At 39.3% G+C, this 13,296-nt stretch overlaps 9 non-coding genes across 9 annotated transcripts; all 9 read right to left on the bottom strand.

The window, feature by feature from the left end:
• Window positions 1-740: 740 nt before the first annotated feature.
• Window positions 741-931, bottom strand: LOC134849571 (U2 spliceosomal RNA). The gene has a single exon (XR_010163587.1). It is a non-coding gene; the product is annotated as a U2 spliceosomal RNA (small nuclear RNA).
• A 1,249-nt stretch (window positions 932-2,180) lies between these two features.
• LOC134849716 (U2 spliceosomal RNA) lies at window positions 2,181-2,371 on the bottom strand. Its single transcript, XR_010163726.1, has one exon. It is a non-coding gene; the product is annotated as a U2 spliceosomal RNA (small nuclear RNA).
• Window positions 2,372-3,625: 1,254 nt separating this feature from the next.
• On the bottom strand, window positions 3,626-3,816 carry LOC134849570 (U2 spliceosomal RNA). The gene has a single exon (XR_010163586.1). It is a non-coding gene; the product is annotated as a U2 spliceosomal RNA (small nuclear RNA).
• A 1,254-nt stretch (window positions 3,817-5,070) lies between these two features.
• On the bottom strand, window positions 5,071-5,261 carry LOC134849408 (U2 spliceosomal RNA). Its single transcript, XR_010163428.1, has one exon. It is a non-coding gene; the product is annotated as a U2 spliceosomal RNA (small nuclear RNA).
• A 1,249-nt stretch (window positions 5,262-6,510) lies between these two features.
• LOC134849512 (U2 spliceosomal RNA) lies at window positions 6,511-6,701 on the bottom strand. Its single transcript, XR_010163529.1, has one exon. It is a non-coding gene; the product is annotated as a U2 spliceosomal RNA (small nuclear RNA).
• Window positions 6,702-7,949: 1,248 nt separating this feature from the next.
• On the bottom strand, window positions 7,950-8,140 carry LOC134849416 (U2 spliceosomal RNA). Its single transcript, XR_010163435.1, has one exon. It is a non-coding gene; the product is annotated as a U2 spliceosomal RNA (small nuclear RNA).
• Window positions 8,141-9,389: 1,249 nt separating this feature from the next.
• LOC134849569 (U2 spliceosomal RNA) lies at window positions 9,390-9,580 on the bottom strand. The gene has a single exon (XR_010163585.1). It is a non-coding gene; the product is annotated as a U2 spliceosomal RNA (small nuclear RNA).
• Window positions 9,581-10,829: 1,249 nt separating this feature from the next.
• Window positions 10,830-11,020, bottom strand: LOC134849510 (U2 spliceosomal RNA). The gene has a single exon (XR_010163527.1). It is a non-coding gene; the product is annotated as a U2 spliceosomal RNA (small nuclear RNA).
• A 1,249-nt stretch (window positions 11,021-12,269) lies between these two features.
• Window positions 12,270-12,460, bottom strand: LOC134849602 (U2 spliceosomal RNA). Its single transcript, XR_010163617.1, has one exon. It is a non-coding gene; the product is annotated as a U2 spliceosomal RNA (small nuclear RNA).
• Between the last annotated feature and the right edge of the window lie 836 nt (window positions 12,461-13,296).

Genomic DNA, 13,296 nt, shown 5'->3' with positions numbered 1-13,296 from the left:
GAGTTTTATGGCCAAATCGGCTGGTCGCAACCTACGGAGCGTGTACAGGGTGTCTTAGATGATCATCGATGGCATGATAGCTGCTCACTCAACGTTAGTGGCATATGGTCGAATACCAGCCAGGATACTGATAGATGCTTTTAGCCTAATTGTTGTGATAAACTTATTAAATAGGTAAGTTTTCAACTCTATTTGATAAGTTTCTTTGAATGCACTCTGCGACAGCAGAGAGCTTCCCATTTTATGAAAAATGCAAGAAAAAAATTGCACTTACTGAAAAGTTAGGTTTTAGGTCGATTTTCTTCCAAAATGGCCGAATTTCAGCTCCCCCCAAAATTTCAACTGATGATTACTCCACGAACACTGAAGCTAAAGAAGTCGTTTTGGGCTCGTTGGAATTTTTCTGAGTCCAAAATTGTGATACGATATTGAAAAAATAAAATTTAGACAGAAAAGAACAAAAATTTTGAAATTTTCGTTTTTTGCACCACGCTCGATTAGGCTTAACTTTTTGGCATCACCGAGCTTTCAAGAACTCATAACTTTGAACTGGTTCGACCAAATTGGTTCATTTTCTCGGTCCCCCAAGATTTGACGATGGTCTTACGATAGAAATAGAAAAATTTGGAAGTCTTAAGTTTTTTGGGCAAGTTATGGCCGCTCGCGCAATTCACCAGGCTCAATTAGACTCTTCATACTGACATCTTCACTCTATTAAGATAATTTGCAGGTTCAGAATTTTCAAGTGGACTGCTCCCGATGGTAGTGTAAGACCGGGACAATCCGTGAGTCAACTGAAGCAAGCTTCGGTGTTAACTCGGGAAGTAAAAATCAGTTTAATATTGGTGCCAGGCTATGCCCAGCATGCCAGATATTAAGCTGACAAGAACAGAAACTACACATGATCTTAGCCAAAAGGCCGAGAAGCGATAGCTAAACCTTTTCCTAATTTTGGTACATGCCTTGAACACAACAATGAAAAAACAGCTCGCATCATAAAAATTTGTATTTATCCGACTGGGTTGAGAGCTGGGTTGCTCCCGGACCAACTTATGAAAGGTCAAGGGGGAAAGTTGAAAAGAGGTAGCCATAATGACACTTCGCCCTAACAAAACTCCCCTGCTGGCTAGTAAATCTATCGTAAGAGTACAGTAGACTACGTTATAACCATCTGCGTTTGTGCCGTTACATACGACATGGGCTTAACGATGTAGACAAAGACAGAATCTGCGGTTCTGCCTTAGGCATTTGAGTGATTCCGCTTCCATTTATATCCTGACTAGCATATAACTATGTACATTACTTTTAAAACACTCGCCCTCGCGCGAGAGTAGAAATATGCTCTTATACCATGTAAAATTTTGCACGCTCACGTTATAATTTATGCAATTCAAACAAAATTTGAAAAATTGACAATTTTCAGAATTTTTTTGGCCCAATGAGTTTTATGGCCAAATCGGCTGGTCAAAACCTACGGAGCGTGTACAGGGTGTCTTAGATGACCATCGATGGCATGATAGCTGCTCACTCAACGTTAGTGGCATATGGTCGAATACCAGCCAGGATACTGATAGATGCTTTTAGCCTAATTGTTGTGATAAACTTATTAAATAGGTAAGTTTTCAAATCAATTTGATAAGTTTCTTTGAATGCACTCTGCGACAGCAGAGAGCACCCCATTTTATGAAAAATGCAAGAAAAAAATTGCACTAACTTAAAAGTTAGGTTTTAGGTCGATTTTCTTCCAAAATGGCCGAATTTCAGCTCCCCCCAAAATTTCAACTGATGATTACTCCACGAACACTGAAGCTAAAGAAGTCGTTTTGGGCTCGTTGGAATTGTTCTGAGTCCAAAATTGTGATACGATATTGAAAAAATAAAATTTAGACAGAAAAGAACAAAAATTTTGAAATTTCCGTTTTTTGCACCACGCTCGATTAGGCTTAACTTTTTGGCATCACCGAGCTTTCAAGAACTCATAACTTTGAACTGGTTCGACCAAATTGGTTCATTTTCTCAGTCCCCCAAGATTTGACGATGGTCTTACGATAGAAATAGAAAAATTTGGAAGTCTTAAGTTTTTTGGGCAAGTTATGGCCGTTCGCGCAATTCACCAGGCTCAATTAGACTCTTCATACTGACATCTTCACTCTATTAAGATAACTTGCAGGTTCAGAATTTTCAAGTGGACTGCTCCCGATGGTAGTGTAAGACCGGGACAATCCGTGAGTCAACTGAAGCAAGCTTCGGTGTTAACTCGGGAAGTAAAAATCAGTTTAATATTGGTGCCAGGCTATGCCCAGCATGCCAGATATTAAGCTGACAAGAACAGAAACTACACATGATCTTAGCCAAAAGTCCGAGAAGCGATAGCTAAACCTTTTCCTAATTTTGGTACATGCCTTGAACACAACAATGAAAAAACAGCTCGCATCATAAAAATTTATATTTATCCGACTGGGTTGAGAGCTGGGTTGCTCCCGGACCAACTTATGAAAGGTCAAGGGGGAAAGTTGAAAAGAGGTAGCCATAATGACACTTCGCCCTAACAAAACTCCCCTGCTGGCTAGTAAATCTATCGTAAGAGTACAGTAGACTACGTTATAACCATCTGCGTTTGTGCCGTTACATACGACATGGGCTTAACGATGTAGACAAAGACAGAATCTGCGGTTCTGCCTTAGGCATTTGAGTAATTCCGCTTCCATTTATATCCTGACTAGCATATAACTAAGTACAATACTTTTAAAACACTCGCCCTCGCGCGAGAGTAGAAATATGCTCTTATACCATGTAAAATTTTGCACGCTCACGTTATAATTTATGCAATTCAAACAAAATTTGAAAAATTGACAATTTTCAGAATTTTTTTGGCCCAATGAGTTTTATGGCGAAATCGGCTGGTCAAAACCTACGGAGCGTGTACAGGGTGTCTTAGATGACCATCGATGGCATGATAGCTGCTCACTCAACGTTAGTGGTATATGGTCGAATACCAGCCAGGATACTGATAGATGCTTTTTGCCAAGCCTAATTGTTGTGATAAACTTATTAAATAGGTAAGTTTTCAAATCTATTTGATAAGTTTCTTTGAATGCACTCTGCGACAGCAGAGAGCACCCCATTTTATGAAAAATGCAAGAAAAAAATTGCACTAACTTAAAAGTTAGGTTTTAGGTCGATTTTCTTCCAAAATGGCCGAATTTCAGCTCCCCCCAAAATTTCAACTGATGATTACTCCACGAACACTGAAGCTAAAGAAGTCGTTTTGGGCTCGTTGGAATTGTTCTGAGTCCAAAATTGTGATACGATATTGAAAAAATAAAATTTAGACAGAAAAGAACAAAAATTTTGAAATTTTCGTTTTTTGCACCACGCTCGATTAGGCTTAACTTTTTGGCATCACCGAGCTTTCAAGAACTCATAACTTTGAACTGGTTCTACCAAATTGGTTCATTTTCTCAGTCCCCCAAGATTTGACGATGGTCTTACGATAGAAATAGAAAAATTTGGAAGTCTTAAGTTTTTGGGGCAAGTTATGGCCGTTCGCGCAATTCACCAGGCTCAATTAGACTCTTCATACTGACATCTTCACTCTATTAAGATAATTTGCAGGTTCAGAATTTTCAAGTGGACTGCTCCCGATGGTAGTGTAAGACCGGGACAATCCGTGAGTCAACTGAAGCAAGCTTCGGTGTTAACTCGGGAAGTAAAAATCAGTTTAATATTGGTGCCAGGCTATGCCCAGCATGCCAGATATTAAGCTGACAAGAACAGAAACTACACATGATCTTAGCCAAAAGGCCGAGAAGCGATAGCTAAACCTTTTCCTAATTTTGGTACATGCCTTGAACACAACAATGAAAAAACAGCTCGCATCATAAAAATTTATATTTATCCGACTGGGTTGAGAGCTGGGTTGCTCCCGGACCAACTTATGAAAGGTCAAGGGGGAAAGTTGAAAAGAGGTAGCCATAATGACACTTCGCCCTAACAAAACTCCCCTGCTGGCTAGTAAATCTATCGTAAGAGTACAGTAGACTACGTTATAACCATCTGCGTTTGTGCCGTTACATACGACATGGGCTTAACGATGTAGACAAAGACAGAATCTGCGGTTCTGCCTTAGGCATTTGAGTAATTCCGCTTCCATTTATATCCTGACTAGCATATAACTAAGTACAATACTTTTAAAACACTCGCCCTCGCGCGAGAGTAGAAATATGCTCTTATACCATGTAAAATTTTGCACGCTCACGTTATAATTTATGCAATTCAAACAAAATTTGAAAAATTGACAATTTTCAGAATTTTTTTGGCCCAATGAGTTTTATGGCGAAATCGGCTGGTCAAAACCTACGGAGCGTGTACAGGGTGTCTTAGATGACCATCGATGGCATGATAGCTGCTCACTCAACGTTAGTGGTATATGGTCGAATACCAGCCAAGATACTGATAGATGCTTTTTGCCAAGCCTAATTGTTGTGATAAACTTATTAACTAGGTAAGTTTTCAAATCTATTTGATAAGTTTCTTTGAATGCACTCTGCGACAGCAGAGAGCACCCCATTTTATGAAAAATGCAAGAAAAAAATTGCACTAAGTTAAAAGTTAGGTTTTAGGTCGATTTTCTTCCAAAATGGCCGAATTTCAGCTCCCCCCAAAATTTCAACTGATGATTACTCCACGAACACTGAAGCTAAAGAAGTCGTTTTGGGCTCGTTGGAATTGTTCTGAGTCCAAAATTGTGATACGATATTGAAAAAATAAAATTTAGACAGAAAAGAACAAAAATTTTGAAATTTTCGTTTTTTGCACCACGCTCGATTAGGCTTAACTTTTTGGCATCACCGAGCTTTCAAGAACTCATAACTTTGAACTGGTTCGACCAAATTGGTTCATTTTCTCAGTCCCCCAAGATTTGACGATGGTCTTACGATAGAAATAGAAAAATTTGGAAGTCTTAAGTTTTTTGGGCAAGTTATGGCCGTTCGCGCAATTCACCAGGCTCAATTAGACTCTTCATACTGACATCTTCACTCTATTAAGATAATTTGCAGGTTCAGAATTTTCAGATGGACTGCTCCCGATGGTAGTGTAAGACCGGGACAATCCGTGAGTCAACTGAAGCAAGCTTCGGTGTTAACTCGGGAAGTAAAAATCAGTTTAATATTGGTGCCAGGCTATGCCCAGCATGCCAGATATTAAGCTGACAAGAACAGATACTACACATGATCTTAGCCAAAAGGCCGAGAAGCGATAGCTAAACCTTTTCCTAATTTTGGTACATGCCTTGAACACAACAATGAAAAAACAGCTCGCATCATAAAAATTTATATTTATCCGACTGGGTTGAGAGCTGGGTTGCTCCCGGACCAACTTATGAAAGGTCAAGGGGGAAAGTTGAAAAGAGGTAGCCATAATGACACTTCGCCCTAACAAAACTCCCCTGCTGGCTAGTAAATCTATCGTAAGAGTACAGTAGACTACGTTATAACCATCTGCGTTTGTGCCGTTACATACGACATGGGCTTAACGATGTGGACAAAGACAGAATCTGCGGTTCTGCCTTAGGCATTTGAGTAATTCCGCTTCCATTTATATCCTGACTAGCATATAACTATGTACATTACTTTTAAAACACTCGCCCTCGCGCGAGAGTAGAAATATGCTCTTATACCATGTAAAATTTTGCACGCTCACGTTATAATTTATGCAATTCAAACAAAATTTGAAAAATTGACAATTTTCAGAATTTTTTTGGCCCAATGAGTTTTATGGCCAAATCGGCTGGTCGCAACCTACGGAGCGTGTACAGGGTGTCTTAGATGACCATCGATGGCATGATAGCTGCTCACTCAACGTTAGTGGCATATGGTCGAATACCAGCCAGGATACTGATAGATGCTTTTAGCCTAATTGTTGTGATAAACTTATTAAATAGGTAAGTTTTCAAATCTATTTGATAAGTTTCTTTGAATGCACTCTGCGACAGCAGAGAGCTTCCCATTTTATGAAAAATGCAAGAAAAAAATTGCACTAACTGAAAAGTTAGGTTTTAGGTCGATTTTCTTCCAAAATGGCCGAATTTCAGCTCCCCCCAAAATTTCAACTGATGATTACTCCACGAACACTGAAGCTAAAGAAGTCGTTTTGGGCTCGTTGGAATTGTTCTGAGTCCAAAATTGTGATACGATATTGAAAAAATAAAATTTAGACAGAAAAGAACAAAAATTTTGAAATTTTCGTTTTTTGCACCACGCTCGATTAGGCTTAACTTTTTGGCATCACCGAGCTTTCAAGAACTCATAACTTTGAACTGGTTCGACCAAATTGGTTCATTTTCTCAGTCCCCCAAGATTTGACGATGGTCTTACGATAGAAATAGAAAAATTTGGAAGTCTTAAGTTTTTTGGGCAAGTTATGGCCGTTCGCGCAATTCACCAGGCTCAATTAGACTCTTCATACTGACATCTTCACTCTATTAAGATAATTTGCAGGTTCAGAATTTTCAGGTGGACTGCTCCCGATGGTAGTGTAAGACCGCGACAATCCGTGAGTCAACTGAAGCAAGCTTCGGTGTTAACTCGGGAAGTAAAAATCAGTTTAATATTGGTGCCAGGCTATGCCCAGCATGCCAGATATTAAGCTGACAAGAACAGATACTACACATGATCTTAGCCAAAAGGCCGAGAAGCGATAGCTAAACCTTTTCCTAATTTTGGTACATGCCTTGAACACAACAATGAAAAAACAGCTCGCATCATAAAAATTTATATTTATCCGACTGGGTTGAGAGCTGGGTTGCTCCCGGACCAACTTATGAAAGGTCAAGGGGGAAAGTTGAAAAGAGGTAGCCATAATGACACTTCGCCCTAACAAAACTCCCCTGCTGGCTAGTAAATCTATCGTAAGAGTACAGTAGACTACGTTATAACCATCTGCGTTTGTGCCGTTACATACGACATGGGCTTAACGATGTAGACAAAGACAGAATCTGCGGTTCTGCCTTAGGCATTTGAGTAATTCCGCTTCCATTTATATCCTGACTAGCATATAACTATGTACATTACTTTTAAAACACTCGCCCTCGCGCGAGAGTAGAAATATGCTCTTATACCATGTAAAATTTTGCACGCTCACGTTATAATTTATGCAATTCAAACAAAATTTGAAAAATTGACAATTTTCAGAATTTTTTTGGCCCAATGAGTTTTATGGCCAAATCGGCTGGTCAAAACCTACGGAGCGTGTACAGGGTGTCTTAGATGACCATCGATGGCATGATAGCTGCTCACTCAACGTTAGTGGCATATGGTCGAATACCAGCCAGGATACTGATAGATGCTTTAGCCTAATTGTTGTGATAAACTTATTAAATAGGTAAGTTTTCAAATCTATTTGATAAGTTTCTTTGAATGCACTCTGCGACAGCAGAGAGCACCCCATTTTATGAAAAATGCAAGAAAAAAATTGCACTAAGTTAAAAGTTAGGTTTTAGGTCGATTTTCTTCCAAAATGGCCGAATTTCAGCTCCCCCCAAAATTTCAACTGATGATTACTCCACGAACACTGAAGCTAAAGAAGTCGTTTTGGGCTCGTTGGAATTGTTCTGAGTCCAAAATTGTGATACGATATTGAAAAAATAAAATTTAGACAGAAAAGAACAAAAATTTTGAAATTTTCGTTTTTTGCACCACGCTCGATTAGGCTTAACTTTTTGGCATCACCGAGCTTTCAAGAACTCATAACTTTGAACTGGTTCGACCAAATTGGTTCATTTTCTCAGTCCCCCAAGATTTGACGATGGTCTTACGATAGAAATAGAAAAATTTGGAAGTCTTAAGTTTTTTGGGCAAGTTATGGCCGTTCGCGCAATTCACCAGGCTCAATTAGACTCTTCATACTGACATCTTCACTCTATTAAGATAATTTGCAGGTTCAGAATTTTTAGGTGGACTGCTCCCGATGGTAGTGTAAGACCGGGACAATCCGTGAGTCAACTGAAGCAAGCTTCGGTGTTAACTCGTGAAGTAAAAATCAGTTTAATATTGGTGCCAGGCTATGCCCAGCATGTCAGATATTAAGCTGACAAGAACAGATACTACACATGATCTTAGCCAAAAGGCCGCGAAGCGATAGCTAAACCTTTTCCTAATTTTGGTACATGCCTTGAACACAACAATGAAAAAACAGCTCGCATCATAAAAATTTATATTTATCCGACTGGGTTGAGAGCTGGGTTGCTCCCGGACCAACTTATGAAAGGTCAAGGTGGAAAGTTGAAAAGAGGTAGCCATAATGACACTTCGCCCTAACAAAACTCCCCTGCTGGCTAGTAAATATATCGTAAGAGTACAGTAGACTACGTTATAACCATCTGCGTTTGTGCCGTTACATACGACATGGGCTTAACGATGTGGACAAAGACAGAATCTGCGGTTCTGCCTTAGGCATTTGAGTAATTCCGCTTCCATTTATATCCTGACTAGCATATAACTATGTACATTACTTTTAAAACACTCGCCCTCGCGCGAGAGTAGAAATATGCTCTTATACCATGTAAAATTTTGCACGCTCACGTTATAATTTATGCAATTCAAACAAAATTTGAAAAATTGACAATTTTCAGAATTTTTTTGGCCCAATGAGTTTTATGGCCAAATCGGCTGGTCAAAACCTACGGAGCGTGTACAGGGTGTCTTAGATGACCATCGATGGCATGATAGCTGCTCACTCAACGTTAGTGGCATATGGTCGAATACCAGCCAGGATACTGATAGATGCTTTTAGCCTAATTGTTGTGATAAACTTATTAAATAGGTAAGTTTTCAAATATATTTGATAAGTTTCTTTGAATGCACTCTGCGACAGCAGAGAGCACCCCATTTTATGAAAAATGCAAGAAAAAAATTGCACTAACTTAAAAGTTAGGTTTTAGGTCGATTTTCTTCCAAAATGGCCGAATTTCAGCTCCCCCCAAAATTTCAACTGATGATTACTCCACGAACACTGAAGCTAAAGAAGTCGTTTTGGGCTCGTTGGAATTGTTCTGAGTCCAAAATTGTGATACGATATTGAAAAAATAAAATTTAGACAGAAAAGAACAAAAATTTTGAAATTTTCGTTTTTTGCACCACGCTCGATTAGGCTTAACTTTTTGGCATCACCGAGCTTTCAAGAACTCATAACTTTGAACTGGTTCGACCAAATTGGTTCATTTTCTCAGTCCCCCAAGATTTGACAATGGTCTTACGATAGAAATAGAAAAATTTGGAAGTCTTAAGTTTTTTGGGCAAGTTATGGCCGTTCGCGCAATTCACCAGGCTCAATTAGACTCTTCATACTGACATCTTCACTCTATTACGATAATTTGCAGGTTCAGAATTTTCAGGTGGACTGCTCCCGATGGTAGTGTAAGACCGGGACAATCCGTGAGTCAACTGAAGCAAGCTACGGTGTTAACTCGGGAAGTAAAAATCAGTGTCATATTGGTGCCAGGCTATGCCCAGCATGCCAGATATTAAGCTGACAAGAACAGATACTACACATGATCTTAGCCAAAAGGCCGAGAAGCGATAGCTAAACCTTTTCCTAATTTTGGTACATGCCTTGAACACAACAATGAAAAAACAGCTCGCATCATAAAAATTTATATTTATCCGACTGGGTTGAGAGCTGGGTTGCTCCCGGACCAACTTATGAAAGGTCAAGGGGGAAAGTTGAAAAGAGGTAGCCATAATGACACTTCGCCCTAACAAAACTCCCCTGCTGGCTAGTAAATCTATCGTAAGAGTACATTAGACTACGTTATAACCATCTGCGTTTGTGCCGTTACATACGACATGGGCTTAACGATGTGGACAAAGACAGAATCTGCGGTTCTGCCTTAGGCATTTGAGTAATTCCGCTTCCATTTATATCCTGACTAGCATATAACTATGTACATTACTTTTAAAACACTCGCCCTCGCGCGAGAGTAGAAATATGCTCTTATACCATGTAAAATTTTGCACGCTCACGTTATAATTTATGCAATTCAAACAAAATTTGAAAAATTGACAATTTTCAGAATTTTTTTGGCCCAATGAGTTTTATGGCCAAATCGGCTGGTCAAAACCTACGGAGCGTGTACAGGGTGTCTTAGATGACCATCGATGGCATGATAGCTGCTCACTCAACGTTAGTGGCATATGGTCGAATACCAGCCAGGATACTGATAGATGCTTTTAGCCTAATTGTTGTGATAAACTTATTAAATAGGTAAGTTTTCAAATCTATTTGATAAGTTTCTTTGAATGCACTCTGCGACAGCAGAGAGCACCCCATTTTATGAAAAATGCAAGAAAAAAATTGCACTAACCTAAAAGTTAGGTTTTAGGTCGATTTTCTTCCAAAATGGCCGAATTTCAGCTCCCCCCAAAATTTCAACTGATGATTACTCCACGAACACTGAAGCTAAAGAAGTCGTTTTGGGCTATTTGGAATTTTTCTGAGTCCAAAATTGTGATACTATATTGAAAAAATAAAATTTAGACAGAAAAGAACAAAAATTTTGAAATTTTCGTTTTTTGCACCACGCTCGATTAGGCTTAACTTTTTGGCATCACCGAGCTTTCAAGAACTCATAACTTTGAACTGGTTCGACCAAATTGGTTCATTTTCTCAGTCCCCCAAGATTTGACGATGGTCTTACGATAGAAATAGAAAAATTTGGAAGTCTTAAGTTTTTTGGGCAAGTTATGGCCGTTCGCGCAATTCACCAGGCTCAATTAGACTCTTCATACTGACATCTTCACTCTATTAAGATAATTTGCAGGTTCAGAATTTTCAGGTGGACTGCTCCCGATGGTAGTGTAAGACCGTGACAATCCGTGAGTCAACTGAAGCAAGCTTCGGTGTTAACTCGGGAAGTAAAAATCAGTTTAATATTGGTGCCAGGCTATGCCCAGCATGCCAGATATTAAGCTGACAAGAACAGATACTACACATGATCTTAGCCAAAAGGCCGAGAAGCGATAGCTAAACCTTTTCCTAATTTTGGTACATGCCTTGAACACAACAATGAAAAAACAGCTCGCATCATAAAAATTTATATTTATCCGACTGGGTTGAGAGCTGGGTTGCTCCCGGACCACCTTATGAAAGGTCAAGGGGGAAAGTTGAAAAGAGGTAGCCATAATGACGCTTCGCCCTAACAAAACTCCCCTGCTGGCTAGTAAATCTATCGTAAGAGTACAGTAGACTACGTTATAACCATCTGCGTTTGTGCCGTTACATACGACATGGGCTTAACGATGTGGACAAAGACAGAATCTGCGGTTCTGCCTTAGGCATTTGAGTAATTCCGCTTCCATTTATATCCTGACTAGCATATAACTATGTACATTACTTTTAAAACACTCGCCCTCGCGCGAGAGTAGAAATATGCTCTTATACCATGTAAAATTTTGCACGCTCACGTTATAATTTATGCAATTCAAACAAAATTTGAAAAATTGACAATTTTCAGAATTTTTTTGGCCCAATGAGTTTTATGGCCAAATCGGCTGGTCAAAACCTACGGAGCATGTACAGGGTGTCTTAGATGACCATCGATGGCATGATAGCTGCTCACTCAACGTTAGTGGCATATGGTCGAATACCAGCCAGGATACTGATAGATGCTTTTAGCCTAATTGTTGTGATAAACTTATTAAATAGGTAAGTTTTCAAATCTATTTGATAAGTTTCTTTGAATGCACTCTGCGACAGCAGAGAGCACCCCATTTTATGAAAAATGCAAGAAAAAAATTGCACTAACCTAAAAGTTAGGTTTTAGGTCGATTTTCTTCCAAAATGGCCGAATTTCAGCTCCCCCCAAAATTTCAACTGATGATTACTCCACGAACACTGAAGCTAAAGAAGTCGTTTTGGGCTCGTTGGAATTGTTCTGAGTCCAAAATTGTGATACGATATTGAAAAAATAAAATTTAGACAGAAAAGAACAAAAATTTTGAAATTTTCGTTTTTTGCACCACGCTCGATTAGGCTTAACTTTTTGGCATCACCGAGCTTTCAAGAACTCATAACTTTGAACTGGTTCGACCAAACTGGTTCATTTTCTCAGTCCCCCAAGATTTGACAATGGTCTTACGATAGAAATAGAAAAATTTGGAAGTCTTAAGTTTTTTGGGCAAGTTATGGCCGTTCGCGCAATTCACCAGGCTCAATTAGACTCTTCATACTGACATCTTCACTCTATTAAGATAATTTGCAGGTTCAGAATTTTCAGGTGGACTGCTCCCGATGGTAGTGTAAGACCGGGACAATCCGTGAGTCAACTGAAGCAAGCTTCGGTGTTAACTCGGGAAGTAAAAATCAGTTTAATATTGGTGCCAGGCTATGCCCAGCATGCCAGATATTAAGCTGACAAGAACAGATACTACACATGATTTTAGCCAAAAGGCCGAGAAGCGATAGCTAAACCTTTTCCTAATTTTGGTACATGCCTTGAAAACAACAATGAAAAAACAGCTCGCATCATAAAAATTTATATTTATCCGACTGGGTTGAGAGCTGGGTTGCTCCCGGACCAACTTATGAAAGGTCAAGGGGGAAAGTTGAAAAGAGGTAGCCATAATGACACTTCGCCCTAACAAAACTCCCCTGCTGGCTAGTAAATCTATCGTAAGAGTACAGTAGACTACGTTACAACCATCTGCGTTTGTGCCGTTACATACGACATGGGCTTAACGATGTAGACAAAGACAGAATCTGCGGTTCTGCCTTAGGCATTTGAGTAATTCCGCTTCCATTTATATCCTGACTAGCATATAACTATGTACATTACTTTTAAAACACTCGCCCTCGCGCGAGAGTAGAAATATCCTCTTATACCATGTAAAATTTTGCACGCTCAAGTTATAATTTATGCAATTCAAACAAAATTTGAAAAATTGACAATTTTCAGAATTTTTTTGGCCCAATGAGTTTTATGGCCAAATCGGCTGGTCAAAACCTACGGAGCGTGTACAGGGTGTCTTAGATGACCATCGATGGCATGATAGCTGCTCACTCAACGTTAGTGGCATATGGTCGAATACCAGCCAGGATACTGATAGATGCTTTTAGCCTAATTGTTGTGATAAACTTATTAAATAGGTAAGTTTTCAAATCTATTTGATAAGTTTCTTTGAATGCACTCTGCGACAGCAGAGAGCACCCCATTTTATGAAAAATGCAAGAAAAAAATTGCACTAACTTAAAAGTTAGGTTTTAGGTCGATTTTCTTCCAAAATGGCCGAATTTCAGCTC

Source organism: Symsagittifera roscoffensis, chromosome 6, assembly GCF_963678635.1.
Source record: "Symsagittifera roscoffensis chromosome 6, txSymRosc1.1, whole genome shotgun sequence".
NCBI classification, from domain to species: domain Eukaryota; kingdom Metazoa; phylum Xenacoelomorpha; order Acoela; family Convolutidae; genus Symsagittifera; species Symsagittifera roscoffensis.
The sequence above is the reverse complement of the archived record's forward strand: the minus strand, read 5'-3'. Positions and strand labels throughout refer to the sequence as shown.